Source organism: Aulonocara sp. 'chitande type north' Nkhata Bay, linkage group LG3 (genome assembly GCF_057382095.1).
Source record: "Aulonocara sp. 'chitande type north' Nkhata Bay isolate Kocher_YH1m ecotype deep benthic linkage group LG3, A_spYH_male_GT1.1, whole genome shotgun sequence".
NCBI classification, from domain to species: Eukaryota; Metazoa; Chordata; class Actinopteri; order Cichliformes; family Cichlidae; genus Aulonocara; species Aulonocara sp. 'chitande type north' Nkhata Bay.
In genome coordinates, this window is record NC_141346.1 from 4,771,428 (window position 1) to 4,780,156 (window position 8,729).

The window sequence follows — 8,729 nt, forward strand, 5'->3', positions numbered from 1 at the left end:
TTACACCAGCTCGACTGTGCAACAAGCGTTTTCATAGATTTCTTTTAACAGCTGATTTTGGGCTAAGTCCAGCTGTTAAAATGCGGTGGCTGTCCCCTTACATTTACTCTGTTTGTGTCAGAACAATAAATGGACCGTAAGTGGCGCTCCATAAGGGAGCACACTTATTCCTCCTACAGTTTATTAAAGCTTGACAAATGAAACATGAGCCACACACTGAGACAAGTCTGAGGGCGGAGCTTGTGCAGCATAATCAGAGCTGTCCCCATGGAGGCAAAATCCATCCTACAGTTTGGGAAGTTAGGGGATCATCTTTCCTGTGGCTCTTGGCTTTCCTATATAATGCACCATTACATTGCTAACATGCTTGTCTTTAACTACTGCAGCTTCTACTATTGTGTTTCTGTAAAAAACTGTTCAATGTTTTGTTTTTCAGCTAAGTTTAACAGATGCATGAAGCTGTTGGAATCATTCACAAGCCTGAGTTTTGAAGCATTTTCAAATATGCTGATGTCCTCAATGACATGTCACAAACTTGATTTGTGTCTGTAATACTTGGTGTTAAATGATTTAACTTAATGCTTCAGATATTAATCAGATACCTTCTTTTCAGTTTAAGGCTTTCGTTTCTTTGTTAAGACAACAAAATTGGTTGTAACTCAATGCATATCATCATTGATTTACAACTTACTTTTTTGTCAGTAAATGTGTGTTTGTAATTAAAATGTAATGATCATCTTACTGTTTCCCACTTGTGAATATTTTTCTATACTGATTGAAATAATCCCATAAGGAGAGATGGTGTGGAAAAGCGAAACCTGATTTATTGGGATACAGATATTCATGAAGCTATTTGACGGTTAGACTCCCACAGAGTCTGGATGCTGATGGTGCTGTAGTTGAAGATAGAGGCATGCTTCAAAGAAGGCAGCTGAGAAAATGATTGGACCGTGGAAGTGATTTGAAGTATTATTGAGTTTGACAGTGCAGGGAAATGGAAGTGATGGCAAGAATAAAGACCAAGGAAGCAGCAGAAAAAAATGGTGTACAGCTTGTGTCACTGAATAATGCGATTTTGATTGATGACCCTAGCCTTGACCTTTTGACCCTACCGGAAGTATTCCGGAAGTGACTAATTGAATCCAGATGTGTGTAATATGATCCATAAGCGTGACGAATTGTATCCAGTGAGGGGAGGGGGTACTCCGGAAGTCTCTAATTGATTCCATATGTGTGACTAATCACATCCGGTGGGAAAAAAAGGAGGTGTGGTTCCTGGGGGGGATGCTTCAGGGATAATTCTGATTAGAGAGGGAGGGGTATGGTTACTGGGGAGGGAGAAAAAGTTCAGGGGGGTAACGCAGCAGATTTCTGATGAGTGTATAGCGACAGAGAGAAGGATTGTAGCAGTTAGTTTTTCACAGACAAACTCATAGTTTGGATTCTGTTTAATTGTTTCAGTATTATGACAATTATCTTGATAACCATTTTCTCGGTAAAAAGCTATTTCTTTTTTCAATAGCGGCTTTATTTTGCTTTCTTACGTTGATATATATATATATATATATATATATATATATATACTGGAAGAGCATATGGGAGAAGGATGCAACCCATATGCCTCCCTGAACAGGGTCCAGTAACCATCACAGTGGCAGATATCCAAGAAAGGGTCTCCAGTATGAAGAGTTGGACAGCACCAGGGCCCGACATGGTTCACGCCTACTGGCTAAAGAAGCTGACTGCACTCCACGAGCATCTGGCAGCACAAATGAACCAGCTGCTAGTTAACGAGAGACACCCGGAATGGCTAACCGAAGGTCGGACGGTCCTGATCCCCAAGGACCCCAAGAAGGGCCCGGTCCCCTCCAACTACCGACCAATAACCTGCCTCAGCACCACGTGGAAGCTCCTGTCAGGCATCATATCGGCTAAGATGAACAGGCACATGGGTCAATACATGAGTGGGACACAGAAAGGAATTGGCAAGAATACCAGAGGCGCAAAACACCAGCTACTGGTAGACAGAACAGTCAGCCGAGACTGCAAGACCAGACTGACCAACCTGTGCACTGCCTGGATTGATTACAAGAAGGCCTATGACTCAATGCCCCACAGCTGGATACTGGAATGCCTAGAATTGTACAAGATCAATGGGACCCTAAGAGCCTTCATCAGGAACTCAATGGGGATGTGGCGTACAACACTAGAGGCCAACTCCAAGCCCATAGCACAAGTCACCATCAAGTGCGGGATCTACCAAGGAGATGCTCTGTCCCCACTGCTGTTCTGCATAGGCCTGAACCCCCTCAGTGAGATCATTAACAAGACTGGCTATGGATACCGATTACGGAACGGAGCAGTTGTCAGCCACCTCCTGTACATGGATGACATCAAGCTGTATGCCAAGAGTGAACGAGACATCGATTCACTGATCCACACTACCAAGCTATACAGCAATGACATTGGAATGTCGTTCGGACTGGAGAAGTGTAGTCGGATGGTAACAAAGAGAGGGAAGGTAGTCAGAACTGAGGGGATTGAACTACCAGAAGGCAACATTGCAGACATAGAGGACAGTTACAAGTACCTGGGGATCCCGCAGGCAAATGGGAACCATGAAGAGGCCGCTAGAAAGGCTGCAACCACCAAGTACCTGCAGAGGGTCAGGCAAGTCCTGAGGAGTCAGCTGAATGGTAAGAACAAGATCCGGGCCATCAACACGTACGCCCTGCCCGTGATCAGGTACCCTGCTGGGGTAATAGGCTGGCCAAAGGAGGAGATAGAAGCCACTGACATAAAGACAAGAAAGCTCCTTACCATGCATGGAGGGTTTCACCCCAAGTCCTCAGGCAGCAGAAACCCAAGAAAGAGGAGGGAGACGAGGAACCATCATGGAAGGACAGGCCCCTGCACGGTATGTACCACCGGCAGATAGAGGAGGTGGCTGATATCCAGAAATCCTACCAGTGGCTGGACAAAGCTGGACTGAAAGACAGCACAGAGGCACTAATCATGGCAGCACAAGAACAAGCTCTGAGTACAAGATCCATAGAGGCTGGGGTCTATCACACCAGGCAAGACCTCAGGTGCAGGCTGTGTAAAGATGCCCCAGAGACAATCCAGCACATAACAGCAGGGTGCAAGATGCTAGCAGGCAAGGCATACATGGAATGCCATAACCAAGTGGCCGGCATAGTGTACAGGAACATCTGTGCCGAGTATAACCTGGAAGTCCCGAGGTCAAAATGGGAGATGCCCCCAAGGGTGGTGGAGAATGACCGAGCTAAGATCCTGTGGGACTTCCAGATACAGACGGACAAAATGGTGGTGGCTAACCAACCGGACATAGTGGTGGTAGACAAACAGAAGAAGACGGCCGTAGTGATCGATGTAGTGGTTCCGAATGACAGCAATATCAGGAAGAAGGAACACGAGAAGCTGGAGAAATACCAAGGGCTCAGAGAAGAGCTCGAGAGGATGCGGAGGGTGAAGGTAACGGTGGTCCCCGTGGTAATCGGAGCACTAGGTGTGGTGACTCTCAAGCTAGGCGAGTGGCTCCAGCAGATCCCGGGAATAACATCGGAGATCTCTGTCCAGAAGAGCGCAGTCCTAGGAACAGCTATGATACTGCGCAGGACCCTCAAGCTCCCAGGCCTCTGAGGACCCGAGCTTGAACGATAAACCGCCCGCAGGGGCGTGCTGGGTGTTATATATAAGTGTGTGTGTGTGTGTGTGTGTGTGTGTGTGTGTGTGTGTGTGTGTGTGTTTCTTTTAGAATGTTTAAGTATGTAATGAGAATAAAATTGTAAAATGAATATTCCTTGCTTGATTGATATGCTCTATATATGTTTTAGACATCAAATAAAGATTTCTTTCAGCTGTTACATGTGAATGTGTTTTCTTAGAAATATATGAAGGGTTAAATTTTTATATTTTTGGATGATTTTAAATAAGTTTAAATTGTATTTTGAAATATATTTTGAAATATATTTCAAAATATAGAAAAATGGCCAAAAATATATGCGTTAAAACACATTTCAAAATATATTATGAATATATATAAATATATTTTAAAATGTATTTTAGCACATATATTTTTTGCCCATTTTTTGTATATTTTGAAATATATTTCAAAATATATTTTAAAATATATTTTTTCACCGTATGGGCTGACCTTAAAAAACAAAGAAAAGAAAAGAAAGGGAAAGGAAAGGAAAGGAAAGGAAAGGAAAGGAAAGGAAAGGAAAAAAAACCAAACAAAATACAATTAGGCTGTCTAATCAAGTAAACAAAATCCTTAAACATTCCCTAAAGAATGTAAACCAGGTTATGTTTAACAGTTATTACCATTATTATTATTATTAGTCGTAGTAATAGTAGTAGTATCATTATTTCATAAGAATGCAATATCATATAGTGCGATGATGATATAATGTTCATATTTCAGCTATATATTATTATATATTTCATGTCTGTCACATTTATAGACAACTTGCTGGCAGTGTTGGAGATACCGTCAGCCCCCCTTTAAATGTTTTTTTCATTAGGGTTACTGTAACACTTTTCAAAACTTTTCCAAAACCTAACAAAAACTATTATTTAAACCTGTGAGTTAATCTAGAAATCAAGTGAAAATTAATATGAATTTCAATGTAAAGCATAAATGTTCAAATGGGACACTGAAATAAAGCTTAACTCATCTCATTTGAAAATGTAAAGAAAAGTTGCTCTAGGTGGCAGATCTTTCAATGACCACATCTAGCTATAGTATTTAAAAAATAAACAAAGGTATCTGAAATACAAAACATGGCTGATAAACCTGTATGTTATGACATCACCACTGACATTTTACATTGTGTGGAATAGGTGGACACAGGAAGCATTTGAGAAAATTGAATTCTATGTAACAGTGAGGTTGTGGCATATTCTTTTGCTCCCTGCAGGGGTACTAAATAATCTAATGTTACTATGGGTCATATCAGAGAACAGAGATACAAATGACATAAAGGCAGGAAAACAGATAAACTACAATCGAAAAACAAAATATGCCATATGTATAAACTGAAACCAAATGCATCCATCCATTCTCTTGTGCTTATTTTTATCCACGTTGCTAGCCTATTCCAGCTACCACAGGATGAAAGGCAGAATACACCCTGGACAGGTTCTAGGGTGTCGCCTGGGCGCCGGGTAGCTTAGCTTGTGGGCTGCGCGGCGGCTCGCGGCGTCGGCTTTGCTGTGTGACTGCTGTCAGCTGGGCTGCTGTGACGCTTAATCCCGGGGGGGACACGGTTTAGCATCGCTAGCGTGTGCTGTCAGCTAGGCTGCTGTGGGCCATACCACGGGGGGGAAGCTGCTTCGGCGTACTAGCGTGCGCTGTCAGCTGGGCTACTGTGAAAGCATAACACATAGAGGAAAAACGGTCACACAAAGTAAACAGCTTCAGTGTTGCTATCGGCTAGCTGCTGTAGCGCGCTACACAGGGGTCACGCGGCTTTGGTTCTTAATCTGACGCTGAGTTAACAACATTAACAAGAAATAAGAAAATTAAACATGCATATGCAAAATAGAAAAACAAAAACAAAATCCTCATCAGTTCTGCAATCCTTGAGAATACACATCATGCTCTTCCAAATCCTGGTGAATTCTGTATTGCAAAATCCATGTCTGATTTGAAAGTAGTGTACACTACATGAACTGGTATACGGAGGATATTTTCACAAGTATTGGTCACTGGAAATCTGCAGTTAGTGATGAACTCAAGGCTTGGCTTTGGAGAAAACCCAAAATACTTTAAATGAGAATAACAGAACATTTCTATTACAGAGGCTAGAGCCTGTCCCAGTAGTCACAGGTAGAGCACACCTGGACAGGTCACCAGTCTGTCAGAGGACTAACACAGAGACAGACATCAGAGTAACAAATCTATTTAAAATTAATGTAAGTTTGCTGCAGCTGTATGTATGAACATGTGTTTCTGTGCTCACAGTCCACCTCTCAGGAACCTGCAGTTCACTTTTAGTCTACTTTAAACAGACCTCACAAAAGGCTAATGTGGCTGGATCAGTAGTCTGATTTAAGTACGATACCTTTGGCCAGGGATTAATCTGGTGCATCGCTTCACTGCAGTCTTTCGTATTTTCCCCACACCTGAATAAAAAATACTGATATATACAAATAACAGCTTCAGCTGATGCAGCCTGACTCAATCCTAGATGTTCAGCACACAGAGACACAGAGGTGCCGTTTAAAGTTTAGTGTTAACCTGAGTCAGTGATCATTTGCAGTATTACAGAGTCTGGCAGTCTTTGCATGATGTCCACGTCACTGTAAGTTTCTAGCTGACTCTCAGGTGTGACAGGTGTGCCAGCAGGAAAGAGTAATAATAACCTGCATCCTGAGGTTTGTCATGCAGGATTAAAGGAGCCAGGCTTTGTTCACACAGCTAGGATTGTATTTTACACTGACCCTGGGTCAGTATAAGTATCATACAGTTTAAACGAAGCACTGAAACTTGCACATATTTATTACAGATGCACTGAAGCTAATCGAGATATTTGCTGTCAATCTGTGGCTGCGATTAAACACTTTACTGGAAACTTTATTAACTAGTAACTTCATCAGTCATGACAGAAGCTAATATTTCTGTGCTAACATCGTTTAAACAGTAACAGCTTTACTCCAATATAAGCTAACGTTTACACCGTAACTTTAAGCTAGCACCATAAAGACGGTAAAACACGTAATAATATCTACAAATGCATCTTAAAGCTGTTATATTAGCACTCGGTGTATTACTAACATAACCACATTAACATTACTGACACTCGCTGACTTTTAATAGTCATTCTATAAATGCTGTCCGTTTAAATGGTCTTACCTGTAAACACTGCTGTATCTACCGGATTCCAGCCAGAGTGGATTCTGGAGTCTTCCCACGCTCCTGTTAGTGATCCTCCATCTGGATGGATGAGAACAACCTTCTGAACAATCTAGCAGGAGATGGTCCATATCTATGGGACTGATTTGTGCTGATAACGCCCATTGTATGGACTGATAACAGCCGAAGAGGGTGAATAAAGTCACCCAGTAGCTAGCTGTGCTACTGGGTGAACAAGAGTAGAAGAAGAAGACAGATTAATATCAATAACATCTGTGTAATAAAAACAACCTTTGACCTATCGACTGTTCTCATCTATTACCCAGCATACATCACTCCCTCCATAAATGCAATAAACGATACAAAAGTAACAGCCTATAATTAATTTCTCTGCTGTTTCTCAGATAGTTGCTTACATTATATAATTTATTGTGTTCTGTATACGTCACTACAATGTGATTTTGGAAATATATAAATATATGGACAACAGGCTCTTCCGCAGCAATCTCTTGTCGTCAATAAACAACTTTTAGGGAGCTCTATAGTATTCAATGAGAGGACCCTGCAGGTCAATTCTCGACGCGAGGGGGGTACCCTGCGTGTCGATAAGTGAAGCAGAGGGAGCCTGACCATGCGTCACACGTTTGACGAGTTGGGAGTGAGAACGTGTTGGATATTTACTATTGGTTCTTATAGCTGCTTTATTGAACATGGAGTTTCCTCTCAGTGCGTCACGTTTTTATTGGACTTGAAACTCATTCTGAATATTTGGCCCATGGATGTCTTTTTGCTCTCTACATAATTTGGACTGTTTGAAGCTCATTAAATTGAAGTGTTTTTAATTTGATGAAGAGTGAGTCAGACGCTTGATTGAAGCCGGTGTTATTAATAATTCTTATTACTCTTGGAATATATATTTTGGTTGGAAATGCTCTTCATTAAGGACGGCACCTGTCACTGGTTTAATATCATGCAGTTCCTCACTGTGACCACCTGAGGGCAGTAAGCTGTCATCAGAAAGTATCTCTCTGCTGACAGTATCAGTGTTGCTATCAGTTTAATAATATCTGTGTTCACATATAGAGCGTCATTATCACACTGATGAACACTAGTGGTGAAACGCTGAAGTGAATGTGTCCTAATGTCAGTATTATTGTATGTGGACAGTTGTAGTTACTGACAGTGACCACTGGAGGGCAGTGACCCTGATAGTTTCTCTGGAACAGTCCAGAAGCCTGTCAGTGAAGCAGGATTAGATGTTCAGTGACGGAACATCAGCAGCAGGAAGTGTATTTTCTCTGTGAAGACAAAACAAGTGTAAATGTGTGTGTTGGTAACTCACTGTCAGTGTTGTGCTCTTCTTTTCTCTCCGCGGCCTCAGAAATGCTGACTCTGTTTGTACATCACTTATTTTTCAAATGATAACGCTGTTAAACTGCTTTCATTGAAAATATGAATTTAAATGGAGATAAAATGACATGAGGGAATTTCTACAACCCTGTCAATCAAATAGACGATAAGGAGAAAGTGTGAGGCGACCTCTCGGTAAAAGTGAGTGCAGCAGTGAAAAGGTGAATGAAAAGATAAGGTGAACGCAGCTCAAACATTACAGACTGCTTCCAACAGCTTCACATGGAGGATCACACAGATGATCACCTGGGACACCAAGTTCAGAAAAGAGCAACTTTGAGAAGTCACAAATGGTTTATTTTGCGTCTTTATTGTGATTTTTGTGTTGTAAATATAAAGTCAGTTTTCACACTGACACAGAACTGAACTGAAGGTGTGATTATTTGGACTGTTGACTGATGTTATGTGCTGATGATATTTTATTGTTTTGAGCCAA